At 33.7% G+C, this 20,221-nt stretch overlaps 1 long non-coding RNA gene across 2 annotated transcripts in view; it reads right to left on the reverse strand.

Annotated features, from left to right (window-relative positions):
• Positions 1-5,162: 5,162 nt before the first annotated feature.
• The window catches only part of LOC105479521 (uncharacterized), a 162,214-nt gene continuing 147,155 nt past the window's right edge, over positions 5,163-20,221 (reverse strand). For both annotated transcript variants that reach the window (XR_985954.2, XR_985955.2), the window contains exon 6: positions 5,163-6,338. This is a non-coding gene — a long non-coding RNA (uncharacterized lncRNA). The remainder of the gene's footprint in view (positions 6,339-20,221) is intronic.

Below are 20,221 nucleotides of genomic sequence, written 5' to 3' on the forward strand. Positions count from 1 at the left end.
TATAATATATTACTATTATTATTGATTTTGAAGCTTAATTTTTTCCCAGGTTTAGCTACTGGAAGCTCTTTCAAGGGGGCTCCTTGTTCCTTTTGGCATGTTTCCATGATCTTTTCCTATTCTCTAGCATTACAAAATATCCTGAAGTTTTCCTGTATTTTCCCCACCTCAATGCTGGAATAAACCCTATCTCCAAGAAACTTTAGTTTACTTTTAGTGATAAATCTTATTTAAAACTCAAGATCTAGATGCTAAGTATGTTCATTGCTACTGGAGTGACATTGCCCTCTGAGTACTCAAAACTAGAAAATGCTGGTGTACAAACGTATCTGTATCTACTTCTAAATATACCTGTGTGTACGTATATATGTGTGTTTATATAGATATAAATCACACATTTTTATGTATATGTGTGTATATATGCATATGTACATTTGTTATTATGTATGTCTTGCTCACATAAGTGACATTTTCTTCTTATTTCTCTCCTGTTCACATTTCCTACATTTTTTTTTACCTTACTCCCAGCCACCCAATCTCTACTCTAATGAGTAACCAATCTCATTAGTTTCTAGTTTATTCCTCTAGCATTCTTTTGCACAGATACCTATGTTTTGTCTTCTGTCTCCTTCTTTCTTACATGAAAGACAACAGTACAGATCGTATTTACAATCTGCTGTATTCACTTATAGAAATACGGCTGTATCAGCACACACATTTCCTACACAGAGGTTAGGGCATTTTCTTCTAATATTTGTATTGTTTTCTTTTTAACATTTAGATCCTGATTCATTTGAAGTTTATTGTTGTGTACAGTATGAAGTACAAATGTAATTTTATAGTTTTCCTAATGGCTACCAGGTTGTCACAGCACCATTTATTCAAATCTATTTTTAAGTTATTTTTTAAGTTATTCTTGCCTGTTTAGTTGCACCATATGATTGGTGATTTGAGATGCTACCTTTATTGTGTACTCATTTTCCATGGGTATTTGTTTCTAATTCAGGGCCTTCTATTCTATTCCACTGTTCTTTTGGCATATGCCAGTGCAACACTGTTATAATTAAGAGCTTAAAAATATATCTGAAGTTTTAGTAGGGCTATTACCCTATGTAGTTTTTCTTTTTATTAGTGTTTTCCTGGCTCTTCTTGCATGTTTAGTTGTACCATATGAACATTAGTATTAAATTGCCTAACTTCGTGTAAAAGCTTGCTGGTATTTTTGTTAGAATTACACTGACTTTATAAATTACCTTTGGGAGAATTGGCATGATTATGATGTTGAGTTATCCTATTCAAGAGCAGATGACATCAAATTTTTAAAGTCTACTTCCATGGTTTTTCAGAAGTGTTTCAAAGTTTTCTCGTATGTATTTTGCATATTTCTTTTATTTATATATTTATTTATTTTTTATTTTTTTATTTTTTTGAGAAGGAGTTTTGCTCTTGTTGCCCAGGCTAGAGTACAATGGTGTGATCTCAGCTCACTGCAACCTCTGTCCCCTTGGTTCAAGCAATTCTCCTGCCTCAATATCCCAAGTAACTGGGATTACAGGTGCCTGCCACCACTCTCGGCTAATTTTCATGTTTTTACTAGAGAGGGGGTTTTGCTGTGTTGGCCAGGCTGGGCTTGAACTCCGGATCTCAGGTAATCTACCTGCCTCGGCCTCCCAAAGTGCAGAGATTACAGGTGTGAGCCACCACACCTGGCCTAATTTTTTTTTTTAAGTATTTAATCTTTGTTGCTATTGCAATGGAGTTTTTTCTAATAGTATGTCCTCTAGCTGGTTTTTGTCTATGTAGGTGAAAGCTATTGATTTTTGTTGTTAATTTTGTTCCTTACTGAATTGTTTTATTGTTTTATATTGTCATGTTTTTTAGTGTTGAATGATCAGTTTTATCATATTTTTTGGGGGTTTCCAAAGTTCACTATCATATCATCTGCAAACAGAGATTTTTGTTTTTCTCTTTTATGAAATGTTTTGCCTCTAGCTGATTTATCTTGTTTGGTTTACTTTTCTTTGGTCTGGGGGCTAATATATATGGTAGAATGTTGAATAGTAGTGGAGATAGTGGACCTCCTTGCTTTGCTCTTCATCTTAGCAAACTACTTCTAATGTTTTTATTCCATAACATAATTGCCTTAGAGCTAAAATATTCTTTATTTTCTTGAGGTTTCTGTTATTCATAAAGAAGTATTAAATTTGTCAGAGTCTTTTTAGTATCTACAGAAATATTTATATGATTTTATAATTTAATATATTATCATAGTTCATTATTTCCTAATATTTAACAAAATTTACATCACTAGAATAAATTCTATCTGATCATGTGTATTATTTTATTTTCTTAATGTTGTGTTGTATTCAGCCTTTTAATATTTTAGCTAGTATTTAGTATTAATGTTCACAAATATGTTTCTATATTTATCAGATTTTATCAATGTTAACTCAATGGAAAAAAAAGTCTGATTTATTAACAATTGTCTTAGCTAGCATTACAATACTTTATAAATACTTACATTTATAAAGTATTAGCTCTATCTGGTCTTTGTAGGTTTGGTCGAATTTTACTTTGGAAATATCTGGGTATTTTCCTGGTAAAAGAGGTTGAAGTTACTTAATTACTTTCTCTATCTCATCTAAGAAAATCAGTCTGTTTATGCTTTCCAATGGGATTAATTTTGAAAATCTGTATTTCCACAGGAAATTATCTGCTTCAATTATATTTTCAAATGTATTTGCATGGAGTGAATGTGAGTAGTCTCTTATGATTTTTAAAATTTCTTCTGTCTCAATGGTTCTTTCTTTCTTCTTCATTCTTAGTTCATACTTCACTTTTCTTAATGTCCCTTACTTAATTATCATTTGAGTTTAGTCTTTCATATGCATTTTGAAATTTCATTTTTTCTGATATATATATTATTTCAAACAATTTTATTCTTTTAAGTTATTATTATTATTATTTTTAGAGACAAGGTCTCACTATGTTGCCTAGGCTGATATCAAACTCATGAGTTCAAGTGATCCTCTAGCTTCAGCTTCCCTAAGTGCTGGGATTACAGGCATAAACTATCATGCGTGGCCAATTATTTTTTATTTTTCATTTTTACTTGCCAATTATGTTTCTAGTTTTAACATTTTGTATTCAATATAGTCCTGTTGATCAATACTTTTAGAAATACATCTATTCAATTTGGAGTATTGCCTTACATTTTCTTTTGCTTTTCAGTTGTTATATCAGGAAAACTTGGAGGAGTTAAGGTTTTTGGGGTTTTCTTGCTCGATTTTGGAGGAATAACTCTCAATAAGATTTGATGATCAACTGACCATCAGAACGAAGGGAAGGAGGAAGAAAAGAGTATACTTCTGGCTTTAGCAAATCGATGGTTGGGCTGGTTTTTATTGTAATGAGGAAGACTGAAGGAGAAGTACATTTTAGGATGAAGATTCAGTTATGGTTACGTCAACTTTGATATATTTAGTGTGTATCCATTTGGAGATGTAAGTTTGACTGTTGGTTTTCTTATTCTGAAATTCTGGGACAGGATTAATCATGGAGTTTTCTGTTTCTTTCTTTTTTGTTTTGGGGGGACAAAGTTTCGTTCTTGTTGCCCAGGCTGGAGTGCAATGGCATGATCTCAGCTCACAGCAATCTCCGCCTCCTGGGTTCAAGTGATTCTCCTGCCTCAGCCTCCTGAGTAGATGGGATTATAGGCGCCCGCCACAACACCTGGCAAATTTTTGTATTTTTAGTAGAGACGGGGTTTCACCGTGTTAGTTAGGCTGGTCTCGACTCCCGACCTCAGGTGATCTACCCACCTTGGCCTCCCAAACTGTTGTGACTACAGGCGTGAGCCACTGCACCCAGCCTAAACATGGAGTTACCTTGTTATATGGTTTTATCATTGATCTTTGGGCTCTTGTAAAGTTTACTAAAACTTAAAATATTCAGGAGAAATGTTCACATTTGAGTGTCTTTCCCTAGGTTAGTACTTCATCTTTCTCTTATGAGTCATGTTCCTTTATTTTATCACCTTCTTACAGCAGTAGGTTTTTCAGGAGCCATCATGCCTCTTCTTTACATCTTATTTATGTTTAACTTAAGCAGTTTTGTCCCAACTAAGATGAGTTCAGCTGGAATTACATATACCTATGTACTGCTTTCTGAGACTGTTTTAACTATCCTGTGCCATCTATACTTCAATCTAGCAGGGAATGCAGCCAGTCATTATGAGGAAGTACATGAATTCTGATGACTCCCTAAGTTTCTAAAAGACCCTAGAGGCTCTATTTCTGTCAGAGTCAGGTACCATTTTTCATTTCCATCACTTAACAAGACTCTCTCTGACAGCTGTGTGTACTTTCACCCCCATCTTGTGTGGTGGTACAAAAATGTACAAAGGTTCCACCATCTTGTTACCTTCCATTTTTAAAAATTCTCATCGCTGAGTCAAAAAGGGGAAAAAATGATGCCCTTAAGCCTAATTATGTACACATTTGATAACGAAGTCAGAACTGTGACAATTTTGTTTACTCAGATTACTGCTTCTGAGGTTGGGCTACAGATATGTTAGAAATAGTTCTTTTCTTTGCTGTTACATTTTGAGGTTTATGGTATTAAGTTAAACTTCCTGTGTTTTAATACTAGTGAATTTTTGTCTTAGAATATTAAATTTACTTGTTGTTATACATTGAAGTAGAAAGATGGTTTCATCTGGCATCACTCTACTGTCTGGATATCGAAGTCCTAAATTAATAGTTTACATGATGAATAGTTTACTAGAAGTCAGCTGCAAGGGTCTAAAGGACTCAATAATAAAAATATAGAGGCAATAGGTTAGGCCACTTTTCTCTTTCTGAAAAATAATTATGAAAGTATAAAGAAGACATAAATGTTGAAGAGAGAAACATAGCAAGTTCAAATACTTTTTGTTTTAACATTGGAAAGACATGTGCATGCTGCAGATTTGAAGATAAAAGAGAAGGTGATTTTTAACATAACTGTAAAAGTCACTTATATCATGGTCATTGATTTTTTAGCCTTTCACAATGAGCATAACTTATTTTTAAAGTCTTTCGTGAGAATCAATGCACCAATATCTACAAAGCCACTATAAAACTAGAAAGTTGTGGGGTTTTTTTTTTTTTAATTTTATTTTTTTCCTGTGAATTTGTCTTATTTCCATGCATTCTTAACTATTTGGCTGTTCCTGGGAGGTTTGCAGTCTTTATTTTAGAAGTAAAGACTGATTATAATAAATAAAGCAGGTTCTGAAGGACTTATGGCTGTTCCAAAAAACCTTCAGTGGGCAGACGTTATTTGTTGCTTGAAGAATTTTAGTGTAGGAAAAAAAAAATGAGCCCAAACAATGAAAACAAAAAACACTTTCTAATGCAGAGATGGCAAATGTATAGCAGGATGTGCTCATTCTGCTCTCTCTGCCTGTGATACTCCTCATCAGCTGATCGCAGCTCTTTCTTATGCTGAATAGAGCTGTGATCCCAGAATTCATCTTGATTCAGACATCTATTATCTTTTCCCACTAACAATTGAGTTGAATCAATAATTAAAATGGAAGTGAAATTTCCAGTCTTGCTTGAGATGAGTGGTTCTCAGTCTAGTCTGTGTGCTGGAGGCACCTGACAATCACCTAAAAACCATCTCTGCCTGTGCCCCATCACAGAGATTCTGATTTCCTTGTTCTTAGATGTGGCCTGAGTATCACTACATTTCAGAACTCCCTGTGTGATTTTAAAATGCAGCCTGAAAAATCCTGATGGGTACTTCTTTGGAAAACACAGGATGATTGTTCAGTCTGGGCTGACCTTCATTAGGGAACTGTTATTCCTGCTGCTACTGCCACAGCAGCTGCTTCTGTAATGCAAATACTTTACTCTTCTCAGGAGCCCTGTTTCCTGCCAGCAACTGTGAGGCTGCTGGAACTGACGTGAGGAAGCCAGGATGACATGAGGGCCATCCTGGTTGTGGGCCACTTAAAGAAAACCTTCTTCCTGCCTGGCCTTTGTTTGTAAAGTTAGATTTTTACATTAATTGGTCTTTCTTGGTGTCTTTTTACATACAGTCGATTCAGGAAGCTTGCAAAAAAAAAAAAAAAAAAAAAAAAAAAACAGTTAAAGTAGGGATACAACCTAGTCTGTTCCCTTCATTTTCAAAAAAATACATTGAAGGTCAGAGTAATCAATAAATAGTCATAGGTAACAAATCTGATAGTGGTAGAGCTCAATTGAGAATTCAGGTCTCCTTTTTCTAACTCCCATGATGGTGGTGATTTCCTGGGTGAAATATTTCTTAAAGCCTTGGCCTTCATCGTTTACCTGCAATTGTTAAAAACAAAAACATAGGCCACTATTATTATAGTCTGATGCAATCCTCAGAAAAATAGTAACAAACACCACTTACTAACTAATCAGGAATATCCTAAAAAGCACATTTATCCATCAGCAGGGCCCCTCCTCCAACCCCAAATCCTTAACGATTTGCCATACTAATGAGAAGCAATATTTTACCAAAGCCTTCCTTTCTCATTTTTAATGACTTACTGAGATGTTTTCTTTAGAACTTTGACAAACTACACTGAACTTGTGAGCTCACTGATACACAGTCCTCATTTTCAGAATACATTGTCTCCTGCTACTAAATAATTCACCCTGGAATGTAATGATACTCTAGCTAATAATTGGCTAGATAAATTTAGCAAAAACTAGGGATGTAATAGATCTGAAATAAAATAAAAGACAACATAAAATAAAAATAAACCCAAACCTAGGGAACCAATGGGAATAGCACAATTTAAATTTGGATTTTACTAGTATTCAGATTAGAATTCTCTTTTTATGAAAACCCAAAAAATTGAAAGAAATACCATAGAATAATGAATTAATTTTTACAAACTATGTCAGAAAAAATACTACTCTAGTAAGACTTACTTTATGACATAACTTACTACTATACAGAATCATATCGCCAAGGTCAAATTATATTCAGACATTAATATTGACATTAAAAACATTTGGCAAAAAACAACGGATGAGGCATTAACAAATGTTAATCTACTCCAAGGTTATCACATTAAAATTGTTGTTGTAAATAAGTATGCTGTAAATAAGTATGTTTTCTGCACAAGTCTAAAATTGTTGTTTAAATCAGTTAACAACAATTTTATAGCAGAAATATTAACACTAAAATGAAAATCTTTATTATTCTTCAGGTGCTTTGAACCTAGATTTAGGCCTATACATTCAGTATTGCGAATAGGCAGACTGAATAAGAAAATATGCATAGAGTGCTTAATTCAGAGACCAGCAAATAACATGTAATTGTGACAATAGTATACATGATGTCAAAGCACCTTCCTTGGATATTTATTTTAATGAAAATCTGTAGACAAATTGGTAAAGAAGTAAAACAGGTGATTAAAATTGGAAATAAAATAATTATTTTAAAAAACTTTTATGTATAGGAGGTAGTATGGTCTACTCAATGGAAAAGCTCAGTTCTCTCATTAGCTAGCTATGTAACCTTAAGCAAAGCTTATCATCTGGGAAGTATGTGTGCTTTATCAAAGATGTAACCTTCAAGTAAACCAGTCTAATGTGGTATAGATTGTCAAGACAAATAGCCTTCCTGCCTCCAAATATCATAAATTCAGTCATCTAAGCATCTGGTATTTCAAAATGATGTGCCCTATTCTTTGAGTTAAACTTGGTTTTGGCCTTGGTAGCCTTTCTTGGAAACAAAAAGGTCTCTACATAAACAATAAATTCAATGGGTACATAGAAAGCTAGTACTGACATCTGGATGGAAGAGTTCTTGAAAGAGACAGAATGAATGTATTATGCCTGCAAAGAAGTAAACAATGTCTAAAAAGAGACAGATTTTATGTTTAAAATAAGATGGACAAGAAGAAGACATCTAAAAGGTTTTAATCCAATTTTCTGAGGACACCTTTATTTGTCAGAGATCAGTTTTGCTTGGGGTGAAGAAAGTTTTCTTCATTTTTTAAAAAAATTTTGGTATGTTCTAGAATGAAGCAGAAGTCAGATTGTATTCTGAATATGTTATTTAAATATGAGATATGCAAATATATTAATTTAATTAAAATGTACTGACTTTAAAATTAAAACAGCTATATTTCATCTAAAGGAAAGGCATTGTAAAAAGGAAATAAAGCATATAAATACATGTGGGCAGATTAAAAATAGTAAAAGTAGAGATAAAGGATTTCAGGAGATAAAGGATTTCAGGAGATCTTTTGCTGTAACACTGCCAGGTTTTTTGAAACACTCCTCCTTACCTTAAATGAACATGTTTCTATGCTTTGCCAATCTGTAAAAGTAGTAACATTGCCACAAATAAAAGTAATACAGTGACCTCTAAAAAGAAGCTGAAACTTGTGATGACCAAGTCGATCAAACAAAAAACTTCACCAACAGAAGAATGTGAGGTAGAGATGTAGAATGTAGCATTTGTCCCACTTTTGAAATGTTGAGAAGTACAGTAAATGATATACTACTCCCAAAATAGGAGGTCATTATCCTTAGCAAACTAATGCAAGAACAGAAAACCAAATACCATGTGTTCTCATTTATAAGTGGGAGCTGAATGATGAGAACACATAGACACAGGGTGGGGAACAACACACACTGGGGCCAGTCACAGGGCAGCGGGGTAGAAAGAGGAAGAGGATCAGGAAGAATAGGCAATGGGTCCTGGGCTTAATACCTGGGTGACGGGATGATCTCTGCATCAAACCACCATGGCACATGTTTACCTATATAACAAGCTTGAACATCCTGCACATGTATCCCTGAATTTAAAATTAAGAATCAGTAAGTTTACATCGAAATAAATTCCTTCTATATATGCTCACTGTGAGGTCTACATAAGTAACTATATATAAATCACATCGTTTTGGAATTACCACATAGGAAGTGGCAAATATAATTTTATGTTTCCTAGTTGAAAAAACAATCAGCTCTGCCATTATTTAGCTGTATAATGTTAAGCAGGGGTTCTCATTTGAGGAAATGTGTGCTTTAAACATGACATAAAAACTCAAAATGATGTAGCCTCTCTCCATGACCTCTCACTCCAACAACCTAGTCAAATGCTAATCTTTGATATTCAGCCCCATAATTAGAAAATTCTTCTCTAGCCTAGGGGTCAGTTTCAGTTATTTTGAAATAAAGCTAAAATAGTGGGTGTTCGAGTATCAAGGATATAAGGATATTTTGTATCTACATCTGGAGCCTGCCTAAGGCCAACTTGACCTGTCAAGAATGCCTGTTCTCTTCTCTCTCTCCTTGAACATTCCAGGTGCTGCAATAGTTTGCTCTGCTCCTTTGCCGCTTTTCAAATCTATTCATCACCTCTGACAATGGGGTGCAATAAGAATACATTGTGTCCTTATTTGATTCTGTGTATGTCCCCACAATTGCAAATTTCTGCATGAAGAGGCACTCAAGCCACCATTCTAAATTACAGGTTGGCACTTGCATAAATTGAATTTGTAAGCAGAAGCCATTTGCTTGTAGGTTTCTTTGCTTTTAGATTTTATGTAATTACAAACACATATTCATGGTTACTTTATTGCCACTACCAGAAGGGCACAGCATGATGGTGCAGCTAACTACAGAAAGTATAAAGTGAATCTCGATAAATCAGTGGGTCCCAAGGTATGAGAACCTTCTCGTCTGGTCTTTTAAGTCATCAGATGCCAATGGATGTTTAGTGTCAGCAAAGTCAATGCACCTGTTCATGCTACATCTGCCTCTGTGAGGAGACGGCTGAAGGGCATTCTTATTTAGGCAAAATGGTCTAGGCTCTTATTAAAGTTCAGGCACCTGAGCGTGCTACCTCAGTACTCAATTACCTTAAAGCTTTCTAATTTCATCCAGACTCCCATCATCGAAATAAAATTGTTTACACATTGGCCACGGAGTTTTACTAATAAGGAGTCTGCTGACCATCTGAAAGGAGCAACAGTACTTGCCTGCTACTTCAAGCCCAGGAAAAGCCGAGATGAGAAAGGTATCACCCAGGATTTTACTCTAGCTACAGAAGAGCCCCATTAAACCCTGGCCTGTGTATGGTTTAAATAGCCATAACAAACCATAACAAGCCATATTCTGATCATGTTCTAGAAAGGAGTCAGCTGGAGTCTTCAATGCTGGGACAAGGAATAGAAGTAAAATAGGGCAGCTTCCGCACATCAGAAAAGCTTCTGGAAGCTGACAGCAGCTAGGGACTGGGCGTGTTAGGTGAGTTGGGAGTAGGTGATGGAGCATGGAAAATATAAAATATTCAATGCAGGTAAGACCAATTTTACTTTATTCTCTAGATTTATGTTTTATTTTATCTAATAGCTATTTACTTCTGAAAGAAAAAAACACACTAGAAACAATCACAAATTCTACTGTTAGAAGATTAAAACAATGTTCATGTGTATGCAGTAGACTTGTGTAGCTACCAAATGCCCTTGTAGAATAATACTTGATGACAAAACATATCCATGATATATTCTTTCATCAAAAATGCAGGTTAAGAGTCAATATAATACTTTTGTACATATAACATAATTGTGTAAAAATCTTAAAATAATATGTGGGAAATAGCACAGATACTTTTAATTGTGAGATTATATGTTATTTTGTTCTTATTTGGACTCAAAGAACTTTTGGTTTAAAGAAATAAACTCTCTTTTATGGCTGTTTTTGCTTTAACCGGTATATCAATTTTCCTCCAGGAACTCACAATATTGTAGGGGAATCTGACAAATAAACATTATATATATATATATATATATATATATATATGTTATATATAATATATATATTATAATAATAGGGCAAGGGCAATAACAGAATCAAGAAAATGTGCTCTTCCAGAGAAGAGAATAACTGGATAGGGGGGTCAGAAATAGATTCACCTAGGAAGTGACATTCAAATGAAATAAATACAGATGTGCTTTGAAAAAGTTAATATATTTATATTAACAAAGTATTTAATATACTCCATTCTGAAGAAAGATCCTTCTGGTGGTCCTCTTCTGAATAAGACACAAATAATTAATAAGTAATTAAAATAACCAATCTTATTCAAGTTTAGTGCTGTAATTCATTAGTCAATTTACAGCGTCCACGTTAATATTATATTTAAATGTGAAGATGAATTGTCAGGCAATAATAACATGCTATCTGAAACGAAAAATGTAATATTACTTCAGCAAATTAAAATGGTGATATGTGTCAGGTTTATTCTAGAATACATTAATATAGGTGTAAGGTGACAGAACAAATAGGTCGATAGAAATTTTATTTAATAAAATCAGGATTAAAAAGACCTGAAAACTTCAAATGGCATTCAAAAGGAGCTGTTTAAAGATTGTTTCTTCCTAGTCCTATTATTTATTTATTTTGTATATATATAAATAAATATACGTGTGTATATATATGACATACTGATACTGAAATTACTATTTAAAAGTAACACATACTTATAATGAAAATATCAAAAAAATGAGCATAAGATAAATTTTTAAAACCCTGTGATATTTGCTGTCTGCTCCTTGGAGATAACCACTATTGATAGTTGTTTTTTTTTTCATAATTCTCAGGAATTTTCTATGGATATGCATGCACAAACACAGAGGTGTGTGCACACACACAGACACACACACACACCGAAACACAGGCACACATGCACAAATTCATCTAACAAAAAAGAATTATATAATACATACTGTTATGCAACAGTTGTTGACAGTTAACAATTGCTTAACAGGAAAGAATTACAGAACACATTCTATAACCATCCCAATTAGATTGACCTGTTATTTTTTTTTAAGAGCAGCCTTATATGAATGTGCCATGACACACTTCACCTAGTTTTCATGTGGCTTGTGCCTTGCTCCTGTAGTCATACTTCAAATGTCACTTCCTCAAAGTTTGTTCTTGACCACGCTAATATAAGCCACCCAGTTCCGTCAGCACTCTTCTTAGTTTTGCTTTCTTTTATAGTATGGGCTACAATCTGAATTTGTATATGAATATGTATATAAATATGTATATTTGTTACTCATTCACATGTATGACCCCACTAGAGTGTAAGCTTTTATCTTGTTCATGGTGGGTTACCAAACCTAGAACTAAGCCTGGCACATAGTGATCAATAATTACTTAGTAAGCAAACAATCAAATGTAGTTAGTCACTTTTTGGTAAATACTTTTTCTAGTTACCCCAGGATTACAAGTAATATGGAATTAACATTCCTTTAAAATATCTATATTTCAAATATGTATGTAAAAATCCCCAGGACTCAATTGACTGGATTAAAGATTATGTACATTTGAAAATGTTGATAACATTGCCTTCTGACGTTCACAGCTATATATACTATCAAGAGAAGATAAGAGGGGTTATTCCTTGGTACCCTGGTTAAAATATATGGTCATCAAATGACTTAATTTTTGCCTGTCTGATAACTAAAAAATGATAGCTCATTGATTTTTATATCTTCATTGCATTTATTATGAAGCTACACATCTTTTCATATTTTTATTCAGTTTTTGTGACCTGCATATTTGTATACTTTGACTATTTCTCTTTTGAGTTATTATTCTTTTTCTTAGTAATTTGAAAGAGCTATTTGTCCATTAAAGAAATTCTCCCTTAGTTAGCCATGTGAATTAATTAATTTTTCTAGATTTTCTTTTGCATTTGAAAATTTCTTATAATTCCACACAGGTGATTAAAATTTATGTATGCAAAATTATCAATGCCTTCTATGTTATTATACATTTTCTCTTTTTTGTCTTAAATTATTTCATGAGAGTCAAACTAGGTCCTGAAATTATCATATAGGAATGATACATGTGAATTATGAACAAGTCTGTAATCATATCCAGAAATAATAAACATCAGAGTGAAAATGTACAAATTAAAATGAAATAAAATGGGAGTTATAAGACCTTGGAAGAATTATTTCTGCTTATATTTAAAATAACCCCTTTGTTTTTTGAGAGGGGCTTAGAATTAAGGAAATAAAATTTGATAGTATTTAAAATTTAGTTCATATTTTACAAATGAAATTATCTATAATGTTGTTTTTAAAAGTATTACTGTTTCTTTAAAAAAAAATTATAAGAAAAAGAACTTTAAAACCTGGATTTTTTTTTTTTTTTGGAGAATTCATGTGCCTTAGAGATGGTACAGTTATGCACTCAGAACAATTTTAAACAAGTAGCTTATTTATATCCCAAGTTAATCCACAAAGGATTTAGAATGGCTTATAAAAACACAACCAACAATATAGTAAAACATAAATAAAATATCAGGACCAGGGAAAATATAAATCAGAAGAAGTGGAACAGACCAAGGGGAAAAGAGAACACAGATAAGCGAACATAAGGTCCAAAGAGGATGCTATAATTGAGACATAAATTTGTGTCTGATATCCCTAGAAGTCAAAGAAACAGAGAAATGTTAGTTAATGCAGTTCTCATTATCTATGAGGAGTAAACGGTCCAGGTCTTTAGAGAAGCAAAGGTATTCCTAGACTATGTTTTTAAACCTATTTCTTACATAAGTAAGCAATACCTGATTTTTGACTTGCAACTTAAAAATGTAAATGGGAAAAAAGTCATTTGTCACACATGAAGTTGTCTCCCATATTAGTTTAAAAGTTTATTGTTTCCTTTATAGCCATGACATGGCATATTACCTCTCACATTGCCTATTCATCTATCCTTTCTTGTTTTTGTTTATCTCTCCCAGAGGGCTAGGCACTGCCCGGCCTCACAGAGCTCATAGGCTAGTAAGGGACACAGAGACCCCAAGGATAATTCAGGCCTGAGAAGTACTTACGGGGAGGTTGGAGTTCAAACAGAACTGTTAGATTTTGCTTGCTAAATGGGACTGATTGTAACCGAACTTCAAAGAATTAGTAAAAATCATACCAGGAGAAAAAATGGGCAAAGGTCATTTTTATGCTGTAAGATTATAAAATGAAGGTAACATTATTGCACATCGAAAGCATCCACATTCAAATGGTTTGGTTTTGATCCAATAGGTAGAATTAGTATATTCTATACGTTTTCTCATATGCAATAGGCTCGCAATATTTCCAGAAGATAATCTTGGATAAATTGAATTAATAACGCTAAATAGAAAATTGCAGCATATAAAGTTCTATTTTCATAAAAGTGTCTCTATTTTGATTGCTTTTCCACTGTGAGATTTACAAACTGATGGTGAAGAGCTGGATGATCCAGATCTAGAAGACTCCTAAAGAAACCCTCCACCAACTATTGGCCATATCGCCAATTTCATTGTCTTCATTACAATTATGAACTGAAGTTCTCTTGAGTTGTTGATTGTCTCCTACATAATCACACTTAACCAAAGCAGAAATTTACAACAGTTCTCAACCTAGTTCAATAAATATATGTTGACCAAATAGACGAATTCACAGGTCCAGGACATAAACTTAAGAAGACAATTTTAAAAAGAGAAAGGAGACAATGTCAGAACTCAGCATAGGAACAGGAGATGCCATGTCCCCTGTCAGGTACTTATCCCTAATATGTTATTATTATGGCTGCCATCTATAACTGCAGTGTAAGAGATTTAAAAGGTGTGCATTCTTTTGCTACCTATTTAGATTCTCTGATTTTGCCTATGACTTATGTCTTAAAAGTCAGAGCAGTGAATTCTATTTCTGTGCTGGAGGAAACAATCAATGCTGGAACACTCTTTTCTCTGGCCCCTACAATTTCTGGGAGCAGATAACAAGAAAATGAAGATAAGCATGTCTTAGTTTGTTGAGAACAGCCATGTATAAGAGGTAGCATGTTAATCTGGTGTTTGCCAGTAGGGGGAAAAAGAAAAGAAAAACAAAAACCAAACTTTGCACCTAGAAGTAAGTTAAAAGTTGAAGCAATGGTCTCAATCAACTGTTTAATAATGTAAGGAAGCTTCTATGAAGTCATGATTCATAAGTATTCAAGCAGAAATGAGACATCTGGTATGTGGACAAGGACTTTTCTCCAGTCCGAGAGTCCGGGCTGCACCTGAGCTATAGTGTGTTCACAGGTTAGGGATAAGTGACAAAAAGCAGATTAGCTTATTAATCTATTTGCAAATTAATTGTGGCTTAGGGCCAACTGGGCCTGGTTAATACATAGCAGCTCAGTGCACAAATTAATTAAAAACCATACGTTATTCACAAATTCATTCTTTGTATGTATTGCTTACTAGTATGAAAGATATACAAGTGTCATGATTAAAAACTCACCAACTTAGTACATGCTGGTATCTTTGGCTTCAGGAACCATAGGTGAGGATCTTGCAGCATCTTGCTAGTGATAGTTTTAATGCTTAACATCTCATAAGTCATTCTATATAGGGAACAGCTCCCGGAGTCCTGGTAATTTTGAACATGTCCACATAGATTGTGTGGGAAAGGCTTGACAGCATTGTAACCCAGTCTTTGCAGATTGCCTTATAATTTCTCTTGAGCACAGAAAAACAAGCCACCTGATGAGGAGTTGTCACAAGACCATGCTACTTCTATCTTGGGGAAACCACCACGAGGCTGTTTCTAGTGCATCTTACTAGTTTCAGTTGAGCAACAGACTTTCTACCTTACCCTCCTTTAGGGTACAACTGCAGGCTTTAAACTACTTGACTGTAGGTTACCATTGACTCTCCAGTGTTAGAGCTACTCAGCACCCATGCTGCCTGTCATACAACCTCTGTAATTTGGTGTGTTCATGTGGGACTAAGATGAAGGGAGTTGACAGCACATTGCTCTTGTTGTTGCTGTGTGTGAAAGTAATAAACTGTCTGAATTCATTTGGTCTTATTTTCTCCTACTGGCTGGATTAATGGAAGTGTGGGAAGGCAATTTAGCAGCTGTAGTCCTTGAGCTCCTGGTAGCCACCATGAAGCAGCCTCATGACTACTTCATTCCTTGATATTTTACACTCAGCACCTAGAATTACGTGGTTCCAGCCCCTTTCCCTTATGCCTGCTTGGACTTGATAACCAGGCTCTGAACTGTATACTTTTTGAATGTTGTGAAAATTAAACTGGATAACTGGATGCTCCAATATGCAATATACACCCCTGATGTACCCCCTTTCCACCTGGATATTATAAGATGGCCCTCTGACTTTGTGCTACACCTTAGAGAAAAGGTAGGAAAGCTTGTTGCAAAAAAAAAAAAAAAAAAAATCTTTCTTTGATATCAGAGTTACTGCCTGGAATAGTGGTACATACATGCATGGAGATAATTTATATTATTTTCCATCAGTGTCTTCTTGAATTTAATAAATTTCCTTGCTATTGGGCTTTGTGTACATATAAATCATTGATAATTTAGTTTCTCTTACTTTGTTATCATAATGAAATGCACTATAATTTCAAAGATCTGCCTCTTCAAACAGCATAGTGGTTCTTATATATCTGTATAATTATTACAACATGGGAGGTTTACAAATTTACCACAGAGCTTAAATTATATAAAAGTATATCATATTTGTAAATACTAGAGCTTTAAAATTCTGTATTTTGATAATGTTCAAAGACTAACAATCTTCCTTAATAAATGTTTCGTTGTTCTTTTTAATTCACTGAGTGTGAAAAAAGTATATAAGGTGGCCATTTTGCAATCACTACATTTGTAGTTCACAGCAAAAGAAAGAAAAGGGCAGCAAATGATGCCAGACCGGCTGTCCTGGCAGCACCTTGACAAGTGTGAAAAAGGAATATAACAGGCACCTAAGATTGTTTATAGCTAAACCAAAATCACCATAGCAACCATTCTTCAAGAATATTATCAGGTGTTTTGTTAGAAAATATCTATGTCTCTTTATGATTAAAATAGTTATATGTGAATATGTAAATACAATAGAGATCATAATTATATCATTATGCAAAATGGTTAAATAAATTACATTCATAAGCTATGATATTTAATCATTATATAGTATGTATATAAAATATGTAATTATGTAACAATATCTATTTTATACATGATAAAGCAGTATGTACTAAATACAGTATGATTCAAATATACATTTATCTATAGATGTGAGTGCATATGTATACAGTAAAGGCTATAGAAAACTTTCTAGCTATTGCTAGCTCTTAATTGTACTATCTTGGGAAGAGAATACTAAGAAGTGAGTGATTTTTTTCCATTTTTGTTTGGTTTTCTTTTCCAACTTTCTGCCAACACACATATATTATGCATATTGGTCACAATTTTTAAAAAATATATATAGAGATAATTATTTTCTCTTCTCTCGTCCCTTTCCTCTTCTTCCTTCTTTTCCTTTTTCTTCTTCTTCTTCCTTTTTTTTTTTTTTTTTTGGTATAGCATTTTATGAATTTTAACACATTCATAGAATCTGGTAACCACCTTCATCAAAAGAATACAGACCAACTCCAACGTCCCCTCAAATGCCCTCATTTTAACCCTTGTAGTCACATCCACGTCCTCCCTCTAATTTCTGGTAGCTGCAAATCTGTTCTCCGTCCCTGTAGTTTTGCCATAGGTATTCTGGAAACGTATTTTTATCTTAAATGTTTTCCAATTGTTTTATATTAGATGTTTTCTTATTTTTTTAATCTTAAACATTCTTTTATTGTTTCAAATTAAGAAATGAGGTTTCTGAATAATTGTCTACCAAATGATTGTTTGCTAAGAAGTGATTCCTAGATTCAGAATTATTTATTCAATGATCATGCCCTTTAATTATTTCCTACATATTTCAAATTGCTTTTCAGGGATATTGCACCAACTTTGCCACTACAGTTAGTATATAAGGTTGTTCATCTAAGAAAATACTTTGCTATCATGGATTGAAAATATGATAGGTGAAAAATGACATTTGACTTACTTGACGTTTTTCATTACCAAGTTGTTGGATATTTTCTAAACACATTGTTAGTCATACGCATTTGTTTTTCTGTGAACATCCATAACCGTTGCTCATATTTTTGGGGATAGTAGTGATACTTTAAATTATTACTTTGCAGAAATTTTTAGAAAGTAAGCATATCAACTCTTTGCCTGTTTTATTTGTGGAAAAATGCTTACCAGTTTATTTCTCTTTCTATTTTTAGAGTTTTGTTTTTAATATATTGAACCATTATATTTATGTTTAAGGGAAATATCCCCTACCTCAAAGTTAGTTGAATTCCATAATTTCTATGGGAGAGTAAAAGATAGGTTGTTGAATTTCTTTCCCTTTGCTTTAGCTTTTATCTGCTTGGTTGTTTGTAGATCTGTATTTGACAGTAGGTTGAAGTGTCTGCTTATTCCTCTCTAATTCATTCTCTACGTTATTTTAATTTCTAGAACTGACAAGGAATACCATTCAGCAGCCTCTAATAGCCATAGTTAATTGCTTCACTTTCTCACCTCTATCTTTTCCTTGAAAAAACTATTTTGTTTGTTTTGTTTTTTTGTTTGTTTTGTTTTATAAACAGGCAGTGTGTTCTGGCCTAAATTATGGATAATGACTGGCTTAAGACATTCATGACATACTAGCAGCAGCATAGCTGAGTGACCCAGTCAAGGTTGCCAGATCAAGTGTATGTCCAGTTGAAACTGAATCTAAGGTAAATAATGAACAATTTCAATGTCCCAAATATTGTACTGGACATACAGTACAAAATTATTCATAGTTTACCTAAAATTCAAATTTGATTGATATCCTTACATTTTTATTTGCAAAACCTGATGCGATCCTAGCCCTAGTTCTGGGCCAATGATATCTGGTAGAAAGTCTGTTGCAAGGATTTCCAGGAAGGCTTGTGCTTTCCTAAGAAAAAGATCAGATAGAAATAGTCCTACCTTTTGCCCATTCCTATTGAATGTAGATGAATTGCATGAAGGTTCAACAGCCATCTCATGATGAATGTTACCACCACAAGCATTAGAATCCAAACTACAAAATGAGTGGGTAGATTGCAAGCTACCTGAAGTCAGGTCTCTGACATCAGTGGCACTACAGCCTAATGCTTGAATTTTTTCTTTTACAAAGCAAAAAAAACTCCTATTAAGTCAAACTACTGAAAGTTGGGTTTTCTTATATTTTAAACTTTATGCAGTCCTAATAGCTACATTATGCTTGGAGACTCTTTCTATACCAAGGCTACTTTACTTGTAATGATAATAAATACATTCTTCATACATTCTTTCTTTCTTTCAGCAATTACATTTTAAGCACTGACTTTATGCTCAGGAAGCACTGATTTGCTTACTATACAACTCAACTACCTATCTGCCAATTATTTTCCAAGATGGGGCAAAGTTTAGAAAGTTGTTGGAGTTACTAACATACTTTAAGTTCTTCAAAAATATTATGATATATAGCAGAGAGATGAATGCAGTATTTTCTGGGCTTGGGTCAAGGATCAGAGAATAGGTAATTCATAATGCATCTTGCTATCTTCATTCAGAGAGTTAGGATAGTTTGTTGACATAAAATAATGCATTTGTGGTCTTTGGTAATTTCTCAATCCAGTATCTTTGCTATTAAAAGCAATGAAAATTCTTCCTAGGTTCTGAGAATAGGCCATCAGTCATGATTTTTGGTATTGTGATTTTTTTATTACTCACCATTTTTCATGTCATCTCTCAATTTTCATAGCAACTCACAATAAACTGTCTCAGGAACTACTAAGTAATACTATTTAAAACCTGAAATTCTTATTATTGGAACACTTGATGCAGTTGTCTTCTAGTCATTAATTGTTTGCTAATAAATTATGCCTCTGTGTTTTAGTGAATGGAAACTCCTTCTAGAAATTGGAACATTTTTCTAGTGTTGCAGGCTTTGTACCCTATTGTGTATTGAGGGAAGAAGAGTAGAAATTTATAAATCTAGCATAACCAGTTAACTTTCATTCTAACCAGTAATTTTCTTTAAAAAAATTATACTTTGGTTAATAGCTTAAAACACTGTAATTAAATTTTAGATTTTTCTTAAAAGTATATGGTGTCTTAGTCCTTTCAGCTGCTGTAACAAAATACCACAGATTGGGTAGTTTATAAACAATGGAAATTTACTTTTCACCCTTCTAGAGACTAGGAAATCCAAAATCAATGCACCAGCAGATTTGGTGCCTGCTGAAGAATGGTCTCCTGGTTCATGAATAATGCCTTCTCTGTGTGTCCTCATATGGT

Source organism: Macaca nemestrina, chromosome 5 (genome assembly GCF_043159975.1).
Source record: "Macaca nemestrina isolate mMacNem1 chromosome 5, mMacNem.hap1, whole genome shotgun sequence".
Taxonomy (NCBI): domain Eukaryota; kingdom Metazoa; phylum Chordata; class Mammalia; order Primates; family Cercopithecidae; genus Macaca; species Macaca nemestrina.